Source organism: Anser brachyrhynchus (genome assembly GCF_964034855.1).
Source record: "Anser brachyrhynchus genome assembly, chromosome: 13".
NCBI lineage: Eukaryota > Metazoa > Chordata > Aves > Anseriformes > Anatidae > Anser > Anser brachyrhynchus.
In genome coordinates, this window is record NC_137708.1 from 5,455,217 (window position 1) to 5,478,650 (window position 23,434).

The following is a 23,434-nucleotide window of genomic DNA, read 5'->3' on the forward strand; positions in this document are numbered from 1 at the left end:
TTACATCACAAGGGATATATAAAAAGGAGTAATACTTAAAAAGAGTCAGGCACTGAAAACTCGCAGATGCAGCTTTCTCCTTCTAAGCCAAAGCAAGTATGTTTGTTCCTGTTCATGAATTATAAGAACACATTAGGTTTGCTATAAGTCTTGGTGAATTCATTTATATGGTTATAGTATTGCATGTAAGAGAGATAATTCATGTAACAATTTTAGAAGTCACACAAATGTTCAGCACTCTTTTTTTGCTGAACTTCCCTTATTTAACAATAACATCAAATTGTTTTTTGTGGTTATTTTTTTTTTCTAATTTAGTCAGCATAATTTTTAAACTGTTAAACTATTGATAGATGAGGTTGTTTATTGCCACACAAGGAGTTTATCACACAACTGTTGGTTCAATGACTATCCTTATAATAACAAAGATCATTCTTCATAGGTTAGTATTGCTCCCTGCATTAGCTTTGCAGTGTTCCTGCTGCTTGATAACAAAGAAAACATAAAATGCCTGGCAGACAGACTTTTGTATTGTGTATTTCTGACCAAAAGCTTCTGCTTTACAAAATTACTTGAACATTCTCACTTTTAAATATCAGATGTCCAAATAAGCAGAAAGACTGATAAGCACATAACTCCATCAAAAGCAAATACTTCCTTTCAGATAAAACAAGAAGCCAAAGTTAATCTTTTTCTAATGCTTAATATTATGTGAAAGATATTTTGTCATTTAACTCCAAGTCACTTCTGGAGATGATCCCATGTTTAAACTGATGTATTCCTTGTTGCTCTATATAATGTGTTCAGTGTATCTATTGACTAAAGGAAAAGCATTAAGCCATTAGGCACTGTAATTGAAATATAAAGCCATTGTAATCATGGACATCGTGCAGAAGGGAGAAAAAACAAAAATTAAACAACAACAACAAACAACCTATCATCCCAGATATCACACTGGCTGCAATAAAAAACAGCCTTTGGTATTTGTTCATCTTAGTGAGACATTGTTCTTGAGTAGGTTCACATGTTATATTTCTTTCAAAATACAGTGTGTAGAAACAACATATGGCTTGGCTGAATTTTGAATCTTGCATTAGTGATAAAGCCAGGAAACATCATCTTTGTGCTACTATCTAAGAAGTTATTGTGAACCTTTCTGTGTATTGTGAATAACCTGGAATGAACAGACAGAATGAGTTCTTTAGGCTGGAAACATCCCTGAAGTATAAAGGGCTATTGGACTTTTATGACAGCAACAACGGTGAGCAGGACAAGCTCACACAATGTGGTAAAATAGCATGTGAGACACAAGGATAAAATAACAGGAAAAAAACTATTATTTCCACTCCCTCGAATATGTCAGGACCTTTCCTGCTTTTCTTGGAAATGATTACTCAAAAAAGCACAGTAGAGGATGCAATGGGGTTGGGGGACACATGGGACAACCCAAACCAGCAGTAATGACATTCAACCTTTAAAACTTCACCCAAAGACAAGGTGGAGATGAAGAACTAATGCATCAAGTACTATCTAGTTCTTAGATTTTTCAAAACCTCATCTCTTTAGGAAAGAAATACAAGTTATTTCAGTACAGTTGGCACATGCTCAGAATAGAACAAAAAGAAATTGGACCCTGGGTATACTTTTCTCTAACACTTATCGTTTGTCCTTTCTTTTTAATCCTGCTCTGGAATATTTAAAAAATTTGAAAATTCTTGACTTAGTAAGGTTTGCACTTACTAAGTCAAAGTAGTAGAAATAAATACAACTCCTCCAAAATACAAAAACTCCAAGTTTATTTCAAATAAAAACTATTTTTATTTAAGTGTATTAACAAATAAAAATAATATTATTATCTGAAATCAATTTATGAAATATTTTTTCTTCTCTAGAATAGTGATTTAAAATAACCAGGTAGCTTTATTATTTGTGGAACTGGTTAAGAAAAGTAAAAGCAAGGTTTGGATTTGTAAATGACATGCATAATGGAACAAAACCCTGGAATTTCTATAAATTCAGATAACTATTCACTACAGCAGGTGACCACTTGCTTCACTGTTGAGTCTTTATGAGCATTAATTTAAGTTCTCAGAAGGCCAAGGTAAAATGGAGTGTTGTAATGATTCAGAGGCATTCTGATGACTTTGGAATAGCATCCTATGATATATAAACTATGCTCACTTTGTCATCTGCACAGATTAAGGGTGACAAATGTAATCTCTTCAATGTCAATAGAAAAGTTCTGCTGGTCTCAGTGGAAACAGAATTTACTGGGAAAATTCATAAATTACTAAGATGATGAAATTTAGAACCTCTCTGTTGTTCTAGGTTTATGTTAAAAAGCACGACCATTAACACCTGTTCAAAAGATCCTGTGACTGAACTAGCATCAGCATTATATTGTCATTACACAAACCAACTGAGATACTTCAGAAAGCTTTTGTACATTAATATCTGCTTGAATAAACATGCTAGCAGGTAACCTATTGCCAGCTCAATTCTCTTAAGTGTCCCCTTGGCATTTTGTGAATGGTGAGAAAATTTGATTCCATAAATAGTAACTGCTAGTCTTCAATTCAAATACCAACCAGAACTTGAGCAGTTCAATCAGAGTGAGCTGGCATGCAGAACCAGTAGTGTGGGTCTTATTCTGTTTTTTATATTTTGACAAAGTCAGGACCCAGGGACCAAAAAAAATCATTCACCTTTCCTCCCCCTACCCCCCCACCTCTGTTCCGTATTTTCCCACTCCTCTTTCTAAGCCTTCTTTATCAACGGAATATTTCTTTTTTTATTCATTTTTTCCCTTTTTCCTTTTTGTTTATTTACGTTAATATAGTGTTTCTTGAACAGCACCCAGGATGTTGTCTTTGCACATCCCACTTTCCCAGACATGTGTTGACACTACTGGAAATTCTAAGGTTCTAAGGCACAGAGATTTTGCATGACACAGCAGTATAGGAGTTGAATTTGCAGTTGGCAATAATGAGAAACAGTCTCCTTCCATAGATGAATCATTCTGGACAAACATATTCTCTGGGGGCCTCAATGTCCTTCTTGTAAAACTCCTTGCCTAACTCATAGCCCAGAGTCTAAACTAGAAAAAGATAGCTACGAAGAGTTTGCCTGGAAGCAAAGTCCACATCATGAAAATTCAAATAGACCAGCAAAGATTATGCCAACAGACTACTTATCGAAAGCAATCCAAGCAAGGAGAGACGGTGCAAGAGAGGTGAATTCATGCATGTTAACCAACTAATAACAAGCATTCAGAATCCCTGTTTTGGACAAGTAGTTTTGGATCTGTCACCCAGTAGGACCACATGGCAGAGCACCCTGCCTGTCTCACCTGATACAGAAGCACTTACAATAGCATTAGGATGACAGTGCTGTAGCAAACTACCTCAGACTGAGAAATGACCAAAGAGGAATCTAGAAAGACACACCATGACCTGATGCTCTCTCTGAAAGGACAAAACTTTCACAATTTACCCACTTGCAGCACATGAAAAAACATCTGTCTGGAAACACAGGAATAAATACATACATTCTGTCCTGAAGATTCTGTTTCTCACTAAGTCAGAAGTGCACAGAGTTCACAACAGCACTGTTAAAACATTTCGGAATGTGTTCACACAGAAACACTTTGCTGTACAACACTGCAGCTCTACTATACTGGCAGAGATTTCCTTAGAGCCCTGAGCCAGAAGGAACCATAAGGGCTACTATAGACAACCTCATCTCTCTCCCAAACAAGCCATCCCTCCACATTCCTCTTCTCTTGCACAGCCAACTGCACACCTGAGATACCTGAAATTAGTCCCACCTGTAGCTGAGTTGAATGCCAGCAGTTTCCTGGGAGTGCTTCATTCTTTCACACATTGCATTTGTCACAAATTAAATCAGCCTTGTTTGAAACCAAAATCTGTGGTTGCCTGTCAAATAAAACAGCACCTCAGTTATGGTAAAACCCATCAACTTTTCTCCTTAAAGAAAAAGCAAAGGCAAAGCAAATCTACGTTCAAGCACAGAGAGAGGCATAATTTGTCCTGCTGTTCTGTATCTTAACTATACATATATACTATAGGCTGAGTTAAATAGGCATTAGATGCCTATTTAAATGCATTAATATACATTAAATAGGCAAATACCTAGGGTCTGACCACTGAGTAACAATGCTTGTATCTATCAAGGAGATACTTTTCTTCAAAATCATACTTCTCACCTGTTTCATTTCCACTTTCCCTTTCTGTTGTTTTTCAGTTGAAGAACTGTGACAATACTGTAAGTTTTCTCCAAAACACTAGCTGGAGGAGTCCATCTCATTCTCTTGGCAGCTTTGGGAGCCTGGCCTCCTCACAGTTTCACCTTTGTGAGAGAAATCCCTCTTTCCACCTTCCAGCTGACTCATCCAAAGTCTACAGAGCAGATAAAAGAGCAAGCAGTCAAGTCTTGGCCTCTCAATTCATTTTTAGCTCTCTATCCATCAGACTATCTTTTCTTTGAAGAACGTTTAGTGAGTTCATACCTTTCCTTACAATTTGTTCTAAGAAATAAAAGAAAAGAAAAAAATCCAACACTAATATGAGTGTCTATTACAGTTAATCCGTAAGGATGATAAAAATTCTGATGAGGTTGTAACAGTAGCTTTACCTCATTGCTGTCTTAAAATCTTTCTGAGATGGCAGCAACGATATAATATCATACACATGCTACATAATCCCAGCTCTTACCACTTGTGTCATTTAAGCTAGTTATAACTAAGGCTAGGTAATAACAGGATTTAAATTTCTAGCTATCCTCTGCACTGACTTTGTGAAATGTTAGCTGTGATAAAAACAGTAGGACTATCCTGGGACATCCTCTTGATATTGTATAAAGTGCTCATTTGGACAATCTCTACCATAAGAGTAAAAATCTTTTGAAGACCTAACTACATGCATTTTTGATCTTGCTGAAAAACAGACCAGGACAACCTACTTATAGCACTGGGCAGATTAGATGACTCACTACCTGAATTCAAATCAGAATATAAGCCAACATAACTTGGGAAAACCAGTCTGAATATACATTTAATGACAAGAACTTTATAAAATTTCCAGGTTAAAAAAAAAAAAAAGTTAAAGAAGGAACTTTATATTTCCATATTCATATTCATTTTAGTTTCAAAACTACCTACATTTAACTTTTTAATTCAATGGGGTTTTTAGATATAATTACCAGCCAGCTTAAAAAATTACTGTATTGTCTTTTCAACTATAAATATACTTCAACAGAATCAGCAGAGATGACAGGAGATACTGCATAATCTGCTTTTGAATTTACTAGTTTCACTATTAATACTAAATACACTTGTGTTTTTGAAGTGTAACTTGGAGTGGAGTTGTTAGCTCTGAGCAGTAATTGTTTTTCTTGCCCTATTAAATCACCTTGGAACAACTGTATACCTCTATCTTCATGCAAAATGACAAATGATTATTTAATGTAATTGTAAAGAGAACTACATGAGTGTTTTAGGCAACGATTTTTAGCATTTTTTTTTTCCATCATTTAAAAATAGTTTTCCATGATTCATCACTTAACTTGTTATTCAAACCTTTTCCAGAGGAACTATCAGACTCATAAATTATTTAATGGAAACTCTATGTTGAACATCTTTCACCTCACTTCGTACCACTGATATAATCACATTTTTGTCTAGAAATAATAACTAAACCCTTCTTTGAAAAATTGAATTACAATGAGTTTTTTAATCACCTGGTGGGGAAAACTACAAAGAGGACTAAAACTACATTGAATACCTACAAAAATAAAGAATCAAAATAACATCTCTGCTCTTTGCATATCATTTTGATCTGTATGTATAAATCACGTTCTTTGGCTGTTTCAGAACAAAAGAGGAAGAATTTTTCTTTTAAAGGGTTAAATTGTAAGCCCAAGAAAGAGCATCATTCTTTTAACTATTTACCAACTTTGTCTTGAATCAGGCTACATTTAAAGCTTAGATGTGAAGGAAAAAATACTATTCCTAGGGGGCATACAGAACCCAATAACTTTCTTCTTCATGCTTAATAATCTTGTATGTGAGGGACCAATCTAATTTGTGGAAATGAATTGTACCTTAGGGATATGTTATTTCAACCCAAACTGAATATACTATTCATTTTGAAAAGTAGCAATAAAGATTATATAAGATGTAATTCATTATTTTTCTAAATGTTCCATGATTCCACTGGGAGGTGAGACTTATATAGCTTACAGGATGCCTACCTTAATTAGGTTGCTTTTCAAATCTAATATAATATAATTTTAACATAAAAATGTCACTCTGGGGAAGTATTCCATTTACAAGGATGATTAATGAAGTTTAAAGGAAAAAAGGGGATAGATCCATCAGTAATATAATGTGAAGGAATTTGAGAGGGGGATTGATGCACATGTAAATGGACATGTACAAATATGTGACTAACTATGAGCTACATACAGATATCTGTCTTATATCCATGCATGCCTACACACACTCACAGAAAAAAGCAAATTGTTACCAGAGCAACCACGGTCAGTTGTTTTTCTGTCCTCCATCAGAACTGGTTTGCATTTTTGTTAACATATTTTAGCAACTAAAAGCTTGGAAGAATTTCTTGCATAAACAGATTTATTTAAGCTTAATACTCATGTTTACATTTGTAAGAATCTCTTTTTCAGAATTACAATGAAAAAAAAAGAAGAAAATTAAAATATTTTTCACAGGTTTACAAATAGTTGATGGTAAGACACTGAGGTTGTAATTGAGGTACTTTGCCTCAATTATAATGTTATATATGTTAAAATATTGATGTGTATGCCATAGAAAAAGTAATTTCCTTTTCTGTATATAGAGAAATACTTCAGTTTCTCAGATCCCAGAATACAGTAATTTACATAGATATTGACTTTTAATGAGGGCTGTGGTCAATGATTTAATTTGTGGACTGCAACTCCACTGTAATTTCAGAAGGAACAATAAAAATTGAAATTTAGGAGCTGTAATTCTCAGTGTATCCCTTTCTGAAGGCACTTAGTACTAGGCTTTATAAGGCTTCAAATAGCTTTTTAGTTAAGTACTTGAGTTCCACTATTACCATGCACTTGCAGCACTCCATGTACCCAGCCCTAGTTGAAATTTCTGCAAACTGGTGGCAAAATTTGAAACTACTGGCCTTACCTTTTCTGTATCTCAGTTAACCTATTAAAAAACATACCCTAAGAGGATTTACTTGTTCAAGGACTTATATATCTTAGGTAACTATGGTCCTTTCCCATATATATATATGAATATATATATGTATTCATATATATATATATATATATATTCATATATATATATTCATATATATATATGGGAAAGGACCATAGTTATATGTATATATAATATTATATATATTATATATTTTATTATATATTATATATATTATATATTATATATTTTTTTTTTTTTTCTGTGAAAAGGTGTAAAAACTTGTGAGACAAATCAAACACTGCATATAGTGTATAGCATATATTCTATGATAGGATCACTCAGGTCTTATACAAATGACCCGTCCATACTATATTTCTGGTCTACACTTAAAACAGGTTGATGTATATTATTAATTACAACCTGTTCATCAGAGACACTTTTCCAATAATAATAAAAAAAAGTATATTCTGCAGTGAAATGACATATAATGGTTAGGTTTGTAAACAGCATTTTTCCTCATAAATGGCAATGGGGATTTTGTAATACAATTTCATATATAACTTTGATTTTAATAGATAATGTTAAGAAGTACTTCACTAGATCTGTGAAAAAATGTTATTAGCTTTTTTCTTGATGGGAGACTACAATTTTTAATCAATTTTGGGTCAATCTTTTTTTCTACTGTGCTCAGAACAAACAACAGATCTTGTTTTGAGTCAAATGAAACATTAGTTTTAGCTGTATATTTTAACCTTAAAATCTGGTATTTAATTTTAGGCAACTTTCTCGATGAAATGTCATTTCAAAATTAAAATGAAACAAAACAAACCAAAAATGTCTTCATGTATCTTTCTTTTCATATTTTAAAACATCTTTCTGGAATTTTAGATGAGTTTTTTGTTTGTTTGTTTGTTTGTTTTGTGTGTGGGTGGTTTGGGTTTTTTTGATAATATTTTGTATTGCCAAGTGAAAAAAAATACTCAGAAGTTTTTGCCAGTCCATACAGAACTGCAGACCCAAATCATAGTGAATCTCTCACCCAGCTGTGAACACCTCTGTTTCATAGCCCACAGAAGGTGACTGTTACTCACTGGCAGTGAATGAAACACCAAAGAGCAATCTTACTATTTCCTCAAAATGTAATAATAAGGAATGTAATAATGTAATAATAAGGAATTCTGAAACCTTGAGAGAGTTAGAAATAACCAAGATTCTTTTGTTAATGATCAAAACACATTTAATCAGTTCCACATAGCAATTTTTAAAGCAAACAGGTACAGTGATGGATTGTTATGCACAAGCATCACATACCCAAATACTGATTATTTGCTTTATAGTATAATATTCTCTATGTGTATTATTATGCAGATTTAAAATGAATTACATCTTTTGTTATGATTAACATTTGACACATCTCATAACATTTGACAGATGCCAATCTTTATGTATATATATATTTTTTTCTTTTAATTTCCTTTGTTTGTCTTCCCTGAGTCTATTGTTAGACTTCTTTAAACAATTTACTAAACTTTTCTTTTCTTTTTGGAAAGCATCAAAGTGCTTAGGACACATCCGAAATGTAGCATTTTGGACACATCCCACGGTAACAGTCCCATCCTACCATAGCAGGACTTTCAGCATGCAGAAACAATCCTTTTTTTTTTATAGATGAGAAGATCTAGGAAAAGGAATACCATCAGAGCTCATCATTAACTCATTTACCATTCGGATCTATGCATATTCATGAGTCAGTCAGTCACCTCTTTCTCTTTGGCACTGATTGACATTATGAATTGAAGGGAAAAGCAGCCTTTGAAACCAACACAGAAACTTCTACAGCAACCATCCAACATCTTGTGTTAATAACAGGAGACTAATCAGGCAGTAGTTGAAGGAAATTAAAAATACTGCTACTTTACACAGTGATAATAATGTCCTCCAGGCTAGGGTGAACACATCTCCCAAATGCAATCCTGACTTCACTGCTTATTATTCCAAATCTGCAGGCCTACCCTGTCCCTATTGCTCATGCTTCCTCTCTGTGCCAGAATTTTCTTCAGGAACAGTTCAAGCAATATCCAAGGCTTCTCTGCATGGCCTTTCAGCTCCATGTCTTCCCCCAGGAAAATGCTTCCCTGTCCTTGTTGCGCAGTTCTCACGCCACACCCTGAAACCAGCTCTTCCTCAACCTGCAATACTGTCAGAGGTTTATAGGACATCTTCTTGAGCTCCCAACTGCCCCCCAGCCTGTCCAGCAGGGACAGAACATGGATGATTCTTTGTGCAGACATGAGTATATGGCTGTAGGGTCACTGAGTGCACATACTGCTAAGGAACTCTGAAGGTCCATAGAGGGCAGGAGAAGAACAGGGCTGGTGAATTAAGAGTTGCCTCCCTCTCCCCAGGGAACAGCAAAAATATTGTACTATTGTACACAAAGGAACAAGTAAATCACTGTATGGCCATGTCTTGCAGCAGTCCCAGACCTCGCACCACCTTCTGCTTCATAAGCATTTTATGCTAAGTAAGGGTCACAGCATCTGTACCAGCTGCTTCCAAGACAAGCTGAAGGGACTTGAAAGGCTTGAGGGAGAGGAGTAGATCGATAAAGCAAATTGCAAAGCTCTCTTTGTCCTCAGTATCCCTCTGTTATGCTTGGCAGTGTAAGAATGATCTCCAGTTCTGTGTTCTTATTCTTTACCAGCAAATAGTTGTCTTTTCAAGGTGGCTTGCTAATAACACAAATATTTGAAACTAAATATGGAGGTTTAGATTTTCAGTATTCAGATGGGATTCAGCTATGGTCACTGCAGCTTGGATAAGTGTGGGTCCCCAAGGAAAACAGAGAGGAAAAAAAAAAAAAAAAAGGATTTGTGGAGGAAATATTTTTTCAAAGGAAAGGGGAAATATCAGTTGTAGAGTTGTTTGTTTGTTTTTGTGTGTTTTTCTTTTTTGGTTTGTTTGTTTGTTTTGTTTTTATTGTTATTATTTCCTATCATTTTACAGCCTGCTCTTTGATTTTCTGTGCAAGAACATCTGGCCGTCTTATCTGTAAAAGAAGATAAGGACACATCACGTCACAGTATTTTGAACCAACTCTTAGCCTCAGACTCTGCTCTAAGGTCTCATTATTCCCAGAGGATATAGATAGAAATGTCTGTCTCAGGGGTACAATTTTTTTTTTCCTTCAAATTATATGACAAGTCTTTAAGAGAAGTTATTTGTCCATTATGCTACAATATGTCTAGAAAAGGTATCCATCATGACTGAGGAAAAATCATTCATTTTCAGACCTGTCAGTCTGAGCAGACAAAATAGGTAGCCCTCTCAGCATGGAAAAATACAGGCAACTCATCCTCTATTAAAGTTTAGCACCGTCAAGGGACCTCTGACATCCAGTAAGTTAGTTCTTCCTTCCTAGCAGTTACTTTTACCTTTTTCTTTTTTTTCTTTTTTTCCTTTTTTTTTTTTTTTTTTTTAAAAGTTCACGCTTAGAGTTGGAGTACAGCTATTTTAACTCCAATAGTGAGACAGAACTGAAAAAATGGAAAAGCTCAAGTGCATACTCAACCTATACCTGTGTGGTTTCTGAAAACAAGCAGTTAACTTGATAGAGTTATATTCTACAGTCACAACTCACCCCTTGTTTGTGATATCCCAGTGAAAATTAAACAGTAAATGCTTAGTATAAGAATTCAGAAGAGAGGTTAATGAAACAGTATTAGGCAGGTGCAGCAAAATCATCATGTTTTGGAATGCACAGAGATTTGTCATATAATGTGATGATTGCGTTAACCGCTTCTCTGGCAGGAGATGTCTTACATCATATTCCAGAAAGTACACCACTATCAGAAAGTAAAAACTTTATTAATTCATTTTGTAATATAGATTTTTACATGCCTCCTTAGATCAGATTACTTAATTTAAACATCACTATTAATTAAGTAAAACATACTATAACATTAATATTAATTAAGACATACTATAAAATATTACTATTATTTGTAAATATGAAAAAATTATCAATTTTTAATAAGAAATCTAGTTGCACGAGTTAATTTAAAGTAGAAATTGTGTTTAAATTAGGTGATGGTTAACGCTTCCTCCTCTTATCCCCCAAACCATATAGCTTTATGCAGAAAAAGAGAAACTTATTTGCTGGGATATTAGATATCTTTTCCTACTGAGATGTGTGTTGTTATTTTTTCTTTCTGTTAGATGACTCTGCCCACATTGAGTGTAGGATCCGACACTGAAATTCCACAATTCTCCCTCTAATGCTATTGGGAAATCTATGCCAAATAACTCCAAATTGAACCTGTAACAGGACAATATCATGAAGGAATAGATGCTACATATACTACATAATTTTATCTCATACTATACTTCCTCTCAGAATTATAGCATTCTTAGGTTTTTATTTGCAGCTCATCCCATATATAACAAGAAGATAAGAAACAAATATTTAAGTCCTTTATCTTAGCCCTTCATGACTTGGGCTCTTTACTGTGATTTGCATAATTGTTTTGATCTTAAACATTATACTTTCTAAGAGAAAAATGCAGTACATAATATAAAACAAAGGAAACATTTAAGAGTAATGATGCACCTCAACAAATCCATTTTTATTTTCCCATTTAATAACTACAGAACTACTCTCATGGTTGTGTGTGTGGCCATGGTTATGTGTCAACTGATAATATAATGATAAGACTATGATAACTGCAATTCCTGAAAAGTGAATCAGATAATCTAAATAATAAAAAAAAAAAATGCTATTTATCACCTGTCTGTAGCCAAACGTTACATTAATAACATTTCAATTAGAAAAAATATATTATTAGGCTGTTTATCAAGTACGTGGCATCTATTTCACATAGTTTTAGCCAACTGGAAGTATGGACTGTAGTCTAATTCTACAATATCAATTTATTTCACCATCAATTACCAGAAGATAATTAATTCCCTCCTAATTTGGCACACTGAATTGTCCTCTGGAGAACACACTCACTGACTACAGATCACTTCCATATGAGTTGTGTGGACTACACACATTTATTAGCTAAATGTTCTCAGAGGGACTTTTAGATCTTGGAAGTCAACAACCTGTATATCACATACCCTTCTTTATAACCTGATTCCCTTCTAACAAACATCAAGCCTAATTATTAAAATTTCTGAATCTTCAAGAAACCCTCCAAAACACACTGACAGTGAGAATAGAAAAAGAAAATACCTAGTGGACAATTGATATCCAACGGCAGGAAACTGGCTGAGTAAGATACACAGATGATCCGCCTGGTGAGCACACACTGAAGAAGAAAATAATAATTCCAAAATTGGAAAATGCAGCTTTGTGTTGTAGAGCTTAAAGAACAGAGCATATTTATTTCACCAAAGAGAAGGCTGAAGAAAGGCTTTCTCTACTCTGGGCCAAGCTGAGCAGCAATTCTAATAGCTCCCTGTAGCACCCACAGTTTATCATCCTATCTTCATGTGGAAAACAAAATAAAACAAAACAAAATAAAACAAAACAAAATAAAACAAAACAAAACACAGTGCTTCAGAAGGGAGAAAAAAATAATAGTAACTCGTGTTAAGACAATATTCCTATGTGAGGGGAAACTAATGCTGATTTCTGATTGGTCAGATGACTAAGTGAAGCTCTGAAGCATGAGACTGACTATAAAGTGTTACGTTTTTGTGAAAGTAAGAGTTATGAGAGTAGTTAGAGCAAAAAGAATATCACTAAATGCCCCAGAAAGGTAGAACAGACCACCTGAAAGATTTAGCATAATTCCTCAGTACACACAAGCTGAAAATTTCAATTAAGACAAATTTATTCACATGCATCTTAAAAGCTGTTCTACCTCTCATCAAAGATTCTGAATGATAAATTGCATCTTTGCATCATCTGTAAGAGCACTATGAAATCATAATCCTACTTAAGCAATATATTTCTCTAACCTCAGTTAACAGTCTTTGCATACAAAGATCTTAGTGTATTGCAGTATTTAAATGAAGCCGTGTCTAAGCACTTCTAAAGAAACATCAAGTCTTCTTTCAACTTCCTCATTGATAAGACCATTCTTTATGACAGAAAGCTTGATTTTCCAAATTCTGGATATGTTTCATGAATTTTCTGTATTCCTATTTGATTAGATTGATATTCCTTTTTAACTGTGGTAGTTTTAGCATGACTAGGTTAAAAAAAAAAAAGCAAAATCCTTTAATTTCCTAGATTATGCTTTTTTTTTTCTTTTTTTTTTTTTTTTCATTTTTGGGCATTTTTTGGATCAGCTCTGAAATTAATTCCAATAGTATATCTACTCAGAATGACCATTAAAACACTTTTTAACTTACTGCATTTCTGTACAAGAGCTCCAACATTGTAAGCACAGAGTGTGGTCTTCATTTTGAAATGCATATCATTGTGTATATCAGTATTCAATTGTAACCATTTAATTAAGTGCTCCAGGTCTTTCTTAAGATCAGATGTACTGGGCAGAAGGAGGAGGAGATTAATGAAGTTGTAACTTTTGCCCTGAAGGAGGACGGGTTGATGCAGTGAATATGCTCCACTTGCATGGCTGCTGTTGAGTAGCCTTTCGATCAGGTCATCTATACCTGGGATCTAATACCTTTCTCTTCATCAGTATTTCATCTTAGTCATCATTTGTTGCCCCACAAATGTCATTTGAAAACTTCACTGAAAATTCTGCATATGGCTCCACATATTCTGTATATGTCTCCAGCAAATATTAATCACTCAGTAATTTCTCATTATCCAGTAATTAGTCTGTACTTTCTTTTCTTCCCATTAGCAACTTGAATTTATCTGTTCTGAGGGAGTCACTTTTAAACTTATTCTGCAATATAACCTGTTACTGCATGCAGTGAGAGCTTTCAATCAACATGTAGCTGGAGAAATCCAGATATGATACTGATTCTCTGTTTTGACCAGGTCTGCAAGCCTGTCAAAACAAACAAATACAGAAAGGAAGGTTTGAAGAGACATCTTCCACAAAAATAGACAAGCAATGTAAGAATCAACATTGTGATAATCATTCTTATTAAAGTCCCAACTCAATGGTTCCTTTGTTTTATCTAGAATCAATATCAATCCAGTCAATATGTAATTATTCGCAGGTCATGATTTTCATTTTATCCAGTGCTGGGGCAATTGGACAACCTCAATCTTTTCATGCAACCCCTATTTTCTTGTTAATGTTGATACTAATATTTATGGTCCAGGACTACATACAATTAGTTTCTCTAGGACTCCAGGATTTAAGTCACTTAGGCTAGATGATTATACATGGTGTGTTTTAGTAAATGTTTCCTCTTATCCTTCCCAGCTATAACCGGTAACCCTTGTTTCACAAGGACTGGAAACAGCTTTTTTTTTTTTTTTTTTTAAATCCTGACATAGTGGTTATTCTTTCCACAGGTTTCAGGTTTAACAATGTTATTTTTAACTCCCAAACTTTTTTTATTTAAACCTCTCTTGTACTTATTCTATTCACTATTGATATTCCTGTTCTGCCCCCCCACCCCCCTTAGTAATCATATAAGCCTTTTAATTAGTGATTATATTTACTACCCCTTTTAATATCCCTTATTCTGTTTTCAGTGCCACTGTCCTATCTCTCTTTGATCTAGATGACTGCCTTCCACAGTGTAACTTTATATAGAGAACAAAGTGGGGAATTTGCTAACTTTTAAGGACTTCCAATCTATGTGATTTACAAGAAAGTAAATATTATACATCTTTATAACTATTGAAGCAAACATTCCTACCACTTCCAACAATCAGGATTACTAACGGTTTTGTTGATGAAGATAAGGCAGCCCTTAGTGGCCTGGCTGGCACAAAATCAGTAGAACTTTGCTCACACTGCTTGGTGGCTATCCAGACTCAGGCTCTTCCATATGAGTGAAATCACTTATGGCTTCATAGCTGCAGGACTTGCTTTGTGGTACTTGTATGTTTGCTTAATCTTCCTGTAGCTACTTGCTTAAGACTGCAAATAATATTCGACTTCAATTTTTAATTTAAATCTTTAAAAAATGTTTACTTAATAAAGTAACAGATTAAACAGGTTGGAAAGAGTGATTTTTATAAGGGGAAAAATAGAGTCCCATGTAACAATCCAGAACACTGCATAGATAAATAAATATAACTAAAGGTAAGAATGCTAAGAAAAAAAAAAAAAAAGATGTTTTGCCAGTGGTGAACTAGCGTCTTAGAAAGAAAAATCACTAGGATAGGATCTGCCCATTAATCTGCTTTCTATTCCCATCTGTGCAGGATATAGCTATGTATGAATGCAATGAAAGGCTGCAAGAGCATTTCAGCACTGAGTTCCCCAAACTCCCACCCCTCCCTTCTTTTTCAGCTGCAGTTTCTAGCAAAGGTTTGTGTTCTTGGCTCATGCTACTTCCTGGTCCACGTTCACCTGTTTTTAAGTGGTACTAAAGAGAATAAATGGAGAGCAGAACAGCATCTGAACAGCAGGATTTGAGTGAGCAGGCTGCAAGATCCTTGAGGGAAGAGAAGCTTCACAATTGTTAAATTGTTTTTCTCTGTACAACAGAAGAGATGAGACTCAGTTTTATCTGAACACTCTCTGGACCCATTGTTTTCCTCTTGCTGTCCTTACAACACCTTTACATAGCTTTGAAGTCAGACACTTAAAAGAGTCTTAGCAACTTTCTGACATCTATGACATTAATGGCTTTGGGGCAGCTACAAAAGGGCAGACTTATTGTTTATTTGCCATGCAGTTACCATTACATTTATGGTGCACTGATCTTTCCAATGAATCCAAGTTTCAATTACATACAGTCACAGGTATCTTACAAACAAGGCACATATGTTGCTTGTGGTACTGGCAAACTCTTTTGTGAAAAAAAAAAAAGTATATATAAATATATACACATAGGCTTGAAGTTCTTTAATGAAAACATCTTAGCTTCATTAATGTTTCTCTTCAAAGCTTTGCATCAGACATCAAGACATCTTTGGGCATGCTCAGCCTAAGTGATTATCTCCAACTAGAAGAAGATAAATTGTATGCACACTCACTATCATGCACATCTCTCTCCTCCCTCACTCAATATAAAGGACAATTTTCATAAGCCCTACAATTTAAAAGGCGATTTACTTATGTCTCTGTATTTTTTTTTTTTTTTTTGGGGGGGGGGGGGGAGGAAGAGAGTAGGAAAGATGTAATAAAGAAGTCCTTTTTATAGGGAATCTGTAGCGTGGTATTCCCCTACTGTAACAGTACTCTGAAATTCCATTCTTTAAAAATTAGAATTTCAGTCATTTCTAATTTTTGTTTGTATTTGATGCAAATGCATTTTCTGTCCTCCCAATGGTTAATGTTTTAATAAAAAGCTTTAATAAATGTCATTTTTGAAAGTATTTGAACTTGAACACAAAGTCTCTTAATAATAATCTGAGACAACATGTAAATTATAAATACAGTAATGCTACTCTTTGACTTACCGGTAAAACAATGTGTAGCAGGTTTAAACTCAGAAAAGGAACTTCCACACTGAGAAATGAAGGATGTTATAACCCTGATCTAATATTTCATTTTTTTATCTTTTTTTTGTAACATTTACAGATTATAGAAATATTCTGAATAATATGATTTTAACCCTCATCCTTAAAAAGATATCCACAAAGCTCAAATGAACTGCTATTTGATTAAGTACATATTAATGTGAGCCTGAAGGATGTCTATTCTGAGCTCAGAGCGTGTGACCAAGAAATGTTACAGTTTACTAAATTCATTAATTTGATACAACCTGGCAGTACAAAAAACGTTTAAGTTTTTCAACAGACAAACTGTAATTTTGTTCTCAAGGGAGAAGACAAGCAAGGTGTGGAAAAACAGAAGGTAGAACATGTAATCAATAGAAATTAAATCAAAGGTATGTTCAAGTACAGAAGGTACCATAACATATCACTATTTTATTGTAAACTTACCTTATTCAATAGCCTGGAACATCAGACCCACAGGTGTGTATTGCTAACTGCATTGGAGGCAAAAGTGAGCCTATTGGAGAAGGAGTGGCAAAAGCACCCTATCATAACTGGCCCAGAGGCTCTGTGCATCCTTGCCATAGACTACCTCAGGAGAGGACCCAAGAAGGACCCAGAAGGATACTGATGAGCTTTTGGCATAAGTGCCTTGGAGACACAGAAAATTAAACACCTGTGTACCTTGCCTGGTCTCTTGGAGATCCCTTCTGTTTTGGGGTTCCTGAGGGTTGAAGAACAGCTGATTGCTACCACAATCTGATTGCACAATCAGCACAAGCTGATTGCTGGTGCGCCAGCAGCTATATCTGATGTATTGATTATATCACACTTCCACAACCTTGCCAAGACAAACACCATATTCTTACAATGATGGAAGTAACCAGTGGATGGATGGAAACATATTCCGTGCCCCTTGTCACCACCCAGAACACTATCCTGGACCTTGAAAAGTAAGTCTTATGGTGACACTGCACCCCAGAAAGAGTTCCCAAACAACCTCATAGACACCTGGGCCAAATACTTCAGTATTGAATGGGTATATCACATCCTCTATCATGCACTAGCCTCTGGGAAAATTGAATGATATAATGAACTGTTAAACACAACACTGAAGGCAATGTGTGCTGGGAGATTCAAACATTGGGATTACACAATTAGCAAAGACCACCTGCTTAGTCAACACAAGGCAGACTGCAAATTGAGCTGGCCCTGCCCATTCAAAACAGGATAAAATCCCTGTAGTGCACATAAAGAACACGCTGGAGAAGACAGTTTGGGTTATTCCTGCCTTGGGCAAAGGCAAACCTGTCCATGGGATTGCTTTTGCTCAAGGACCTGGGTGCAGTTAGTGGGTAATGCGTAAGGATGGGGAAGTCTGATGTGTACTTCAAGGGGATTTGAGTTGGGGCAAGAATAGCCAGTGATTTGAGTTATATGAAGTTAATTGTTATATTATACTGTTTCATCACTACTATGGTTGCTATATGCCATATCAACAGTATTATGGTATGAATCACCCAGATCAGTGAAGACTATTTTGATGGAACCCAGCAAAGTGCAACAGTGATAGAATCAGACAAGCACAGCAGTGATGGAACAAGAATGGGCTTCAGCATGCAACAATCCAACACCACACACCATCTCTTCTGCCCTGAAGGACTGTTATGACAGATGGAGCCCAAAGTCATGGACTGAACAAACTCAACAGATATTTTAAAGGGATGGCCAATAGACTAAGGGAATTATATCTGTGTGTATATGTCAAAAAACAGGAAAGGTGGCGGTGATTAATTGGGATGTATTGGAAAGTGTGAGACCTGATCATGACATAAATGGTATAGAAGAAGGGCTGGATATTGTTCTGGTTTCAGCTGAGTTAGAGTTAATTTTCTTCTTAGTAGCTGCTACAGTGGTGTGTTTTGGATTTAGGATTAGAACAATGCTGATAACACACTGATGGTTTAGTTTTTGCTGAGCAGTGCTTACACTAAGCCAAGGAGTTTTCAGCTTCTCACACTGCCCTGCCAGTGAGGAGGCTGGTGATGCACAAGAAGCCGGGAGGGGACAAAACCAGGACAGCAGATGCAGACTGACCAAATGGATATTCCATACTATATGGAGTCATGTAGAACAACAAAACTAGGTGGGTTGGCTGGGAAATAGGGCTGCCACTGCTTGGGGACTGGCAGGGCATCAGTCAGTGAGTGATGAGCAATTGCATTGTGCATCACTTGTTTTGTATATCCTTTTATCATTATTATTTTCCCTTCCTTTTCTGTCCTATTAAACCATCTTTATCTCAACCCATGAGTTTTGTCTTTTTTCCTGATTCTCTCCCTGATCACACTGGGCAGGTGGAGCGACTGTACAGCTATGTAGTGCTTAGCTGCCTGCTGGGTTAAACCACAACACAAAGACATCAGACATTACAAAGCAGTCAGTATTGAAGGAAACTTTTGGCTAAGGTAATAACTATTAATGTTAGGACTTGTAAAAAAAAAAAAAAAAAAAAAGGATACAGTTAAATCTATCCATACACACACCCCAGTATTCAGATAAGCAGAGTCAGCATCCATTGTAAATTAAACAGTAAGATACTTTTCTTATTGTGCTACACATTTACTCAAACACATTTAGGGAAACAAATACAACTGAAACATAATCAGCAAATACAAATCCAGGTAGAGGAATGACAGGCAAAATCCATGGATGCATAGCTGAAATTCATTAATTATTAATAACTCCTGAAGGTATTTACTCCTCAAGTTTTCTGTTAATATAATCTTCATTTTCCTGGAGTTTTTTTATATGGCCAATGAACGCACATTCAGTATGGCCTCTGAGAAAAGTTCATCTTCAGGTTAGATCAGAACTGCTAGATAAACACTACACCAGCTGTATTCCCCACACTAGCTAACAGGAACATGGTGGGAATACATCGCTCTGGCTAGTTAAGAGCTTAACTTAGAGGTTGCAGTCTTTGAGGGTGTTTTATTACCGGAGGCCACAATGCCCTCTGAAACACATCAAAAAATGGAAGCAAAAAAATGGTTTTGAGATATCTTTTTGCTGTCAGTTGAAGGACAGACTGGATGAGAATGGCCCTTGAGTATTTGTGGTTTTCTACTGAATATAAAGTCATTGTGTACTCTCATAAGTCTATTTCTCCATTCTTTGCTTGTCCAGCCAGTACATGAAAGGCCTGAAAGCTGTCTTGTTTCTCCAGAGTTTTCATCAGAGCTGCTCTCTTTAAAGTTTTTCAGAAAGAGGCCGTGATGGATGGAGACTTGAGTAAAAGCCAAAAGGCATTTAGAAGGAAATGGTCTATGGAAAGAAAGTGCCCAGGCCTGGGGTAATTGAAACAGTAAGGAGATTTTGTCAGCCACAAGGGAAACAAAAGGGAGAAAACTCAAAAAGCTCTAAAGTTAATCCTTAGGCAGCTACTATTTTTGATATTGTTGTTTTACTTTTTTTTTTTTTTTTTTCCCCCTGAAAAAGTGGACTGGCAGAAAGCAGTCAGTAGTTCCTGCTAGGCTAAAGAAATGAAACCTCTAACCTTTGCTAGGAGATTTTCTCCCTACCTCTCCTGGTACGCTGATCCCAAATGCTCAAAACATGAATCAAACTTATTTGAATCCTCTGTCAAACTGAAATTTCTTTCACTGTATGCTCTACATATGCTAACTTCCCTCAAAACAGTTGTTGATTTACATTAAAAGTGCATTGTTCAAGCAAAATGGCTTGCAGGATTAAACTTAATTAAATTAGCTATTGAAAGGAAGATTTATAAAAAATAAATAACTCGTGAAATTTGGCAACTGTGCACCTGAACAGATCTATAACACTCATGGCAACTCACAAATCTATTTCAAATACTTGCTTAAAGAAGGTAACAAATATATTTAACATACATATGTATCTCTGTCTGGCATCGTTGCACATTTTTCTTGAGAGTATTTAACCTTTGCACATTCACAGCCTATTTAATTAATATTTTCTAAAGTCATGATGAAAATGAAATAAAATTCAGACATACTAATTATAAAAAGCACAGTCATTACTCACCAGGAAACGGTATTTTCCCACATTCAACCTATCTGCAGAATTTTATCTGTTTTGTGAATTTTACTCACATAAACTGTTTCAAGAGAGTTAAATTGTATTTTACAGAGAATTCGCTATTTAGCAAGAGCAAGAAAATTTTTGTCCCATTCCTGACCTTCATGGGGCTGTAAGGAGATACCTACACGGTCTTTCTGTCACCTAACAAAAGTGTCTGTTAGAAAACCAGTCACACGCTATAGAACCAAAAATAGTAGGAGGATGTTCTTTGGAGAAATCCAATTCAAAGCATCTAAGTTAGATTCTCACTCTGAATTGTCCCATGAAAAAATCTATCCCTCTCTTTATGAATTTCATTGTAGCTTAAAGAGATTAGTTTCCAGTTTTGGGAACCAAAAACTCTTGAAGTTAGCTGGTGCTACTATGCTTTTATGTACCAAATAGGGTGAACTAAACACATTGAACCACACTTCCTCTTTATCTACAAACATGGTCTTAAGCTGAAACAAAATTTCCAGTATTCAAATTAAATTAAGTCACTATTACTGTTTGTTTGTTTTCATAAAATGACAGTCAATATTTGAAAAGGAAAAAACAAAAAGTATAGTTTTCAGTCTTCTTAAACAGTTATCTACATTGCTGAGTCTGACAACAGTGTGGAAAACATTTTGACTATTGAAACTCTTGTTATTAACTCTTGCTATTTTCCATATAAATTGTCAGTGGCAGTTACAACTTTCCCAATTATATTTAACAAAAGTTACTTGTTATAAGGGCATTTACTCTCTGGAAAGAACATGAAAATGAGCAAGAAAACACTGGCATAAATAAAGGAGACATACATGAAGCAGAGCACACTGCACTACTTAACTTGCTGGAGGTGACAGAGCAAATATTAAGCTGCACTGTGGTTAAGTGATTTTTGTCCAGAACAGTATCAACAACATGCAGTTCTGTTTTCCTCACTCATGGCCTGTCAGGCTCCCCTGAAATTTGCAGTATATCAGGTGCTCTCTCTGCTTTCCTTGACATAAGTCAACGATTTGTGTCCCATTCAATTTAGTTCATGTGAAAATACTCATAGCTTCTTGCCATATGTCAGTGGATGATAATTGCATTGATCCACCTTGCAGTGAGCTCAGTAAGGGCACTGTTCTGATAACTGTATAACCAGAGGCTATTGCTTGTTAGAATTAGTAAATTTGACTGTTTGACTTGTTTGATTCCAATGATGCTTGACAGAGTGATGTATAAAGTAGGGAGTGTTAAATGTGCCAATAAATGAATTACTTTTCAGATTATGTTGCTAGTAGAGATATTGATGAGTATGCTTTGCAAGCTAAACATAACGGTTTCCCTGATTCTATTTTCTACTGAATGGGTGAATGTGCTCTGAGAAAATAAAGAACAAATTTAAATTTTCATCACTGAAGAAAGAAAACCACAATGTGTTAAAGAGAACAGTATTTTTTTTCAAAAAAATTTCACCCTTCTACTTTAAAGTTCTCATCAGGAAAGAATTCGGAATAAGAATTATTCTCTTGAAAATGTGAATTTAAATAAAAAAAGTTAGAGATAGATTTAAGACAACATTGTTGGAAATATAGCCAGAGTAACATTATTTTGGGGTATAAAATTCTTATTAGCTAATGATTGCATCAGAACCCTGTTCCATTTAAATAAATATATATATATATATATATATTTTGAGGTATTTAAAGCATCAAAGTCTTGGCTAATACCCTGAAACTCTTTATTAAAAATTCCCACAGTAGTCAAACATAACTATACCATCTGTGTGCAGTCTCTGCATTTATCATGCAAGTGTACTTATATTTACGACTCTTAATTTGAACAGTAAGGACTTTTACTCTCATCTCTCTCCTGTCTGTATGCCTTGAAAATATTTTAGAAGTTATTTTTCTAGTATTTCTTTCAAGCAGAGTAGCTCTAAGGAAAAGAAAAGCAAAAAAAAAAAAAAAAAAGTAGATGTAGAGTAAGAGATCAACTGCCTCATTTTAAATTGTCCCTTACCACCCAAAGCTCCAAAGAACTTCTATAAAAGGTGCTAGTGTTCAGCATCTGTTATAGAATAATATCAAGAGGATCATGTTTACACTATGACTTACAACATGCAAAATATCCACTAGCATTTGTAGGACTTAGGTTGGTTTCTTAGAGAAGTCCCTCGTGCTTACTTAAGTTTTGGTCAAACCTTGGTGTTCTATATACTAAATATTACAAGAATAAAATATTAGCATTAATCTAATAGATGAATAGCCACATTTTGACAACCTTTATTGCTTTTCAGAACACAGATCAAAGTAAATAGCATCGATACCTTTAATGAAACCAAAACGAGAGAAAAATACTATGTAAAGTGATTGGAAGTATGTGTTTGGAAAGGACGCTATCCATGATCACCTAGGATTTGTAAACAATAATTAAAAGCCAAACACGCAAGATTACTTCTCACCCACCTGTAAATGCATTTAAAAAGAAGCTATTTTTAATATCTAATTTTTGACTTGAGGGGAAAACAGATGTAATTATTTTGTAGATAGAAAAGGAAACAAAAATATTTTAACATAATTTGAAGG

The 23,434-nt window shown here is 35.1% G+C and overlaps 2 long non-coding RNA genes across 3 annotated transcripts in view; both read right to left on the minus strand.

Moving 5' to 3' along the window:
• Positions 1–1,886: 1,886 nt before the first annotated feature.
• LOC308177029 overlaps positions 1,887–23,434 on the minus strand; it is a 41,757-nt gene continuing 20,209 nt past the window's right edge. The window contains exons 2-3 of the long non-coding RNA XR_013938806.1: positions 4,223–4,415; positions 1,887–3,932 (exon numbers count right to left, since the gene is read on the minus strand). This is a non-coding gene — a long non-coding RNA (uncharacterized lncRNA). The remainder of the gene's footprint in view (positions 3,933–4,222; positions 4,416–23,434) is intronic.
• Positions 7,427–19,583, minus strand: LOC308177027. 2 transcript variants are annotated; one of them, XR_013938803.1, is made up of 3 exons: positions 17,217–19,583; positions 12,453–12,528; positions 7,427–10,265 (listed from the first exon to the last, which is right to left on the minus strand). It is a non-coding gene; the product is annotated as an uncharacterized lncRNA (long non-coding RNA). The 2 variants fall into 2 exon arrangements; XR_013938804.1 differs by having other exon boundaries at positions 7,427–11,534.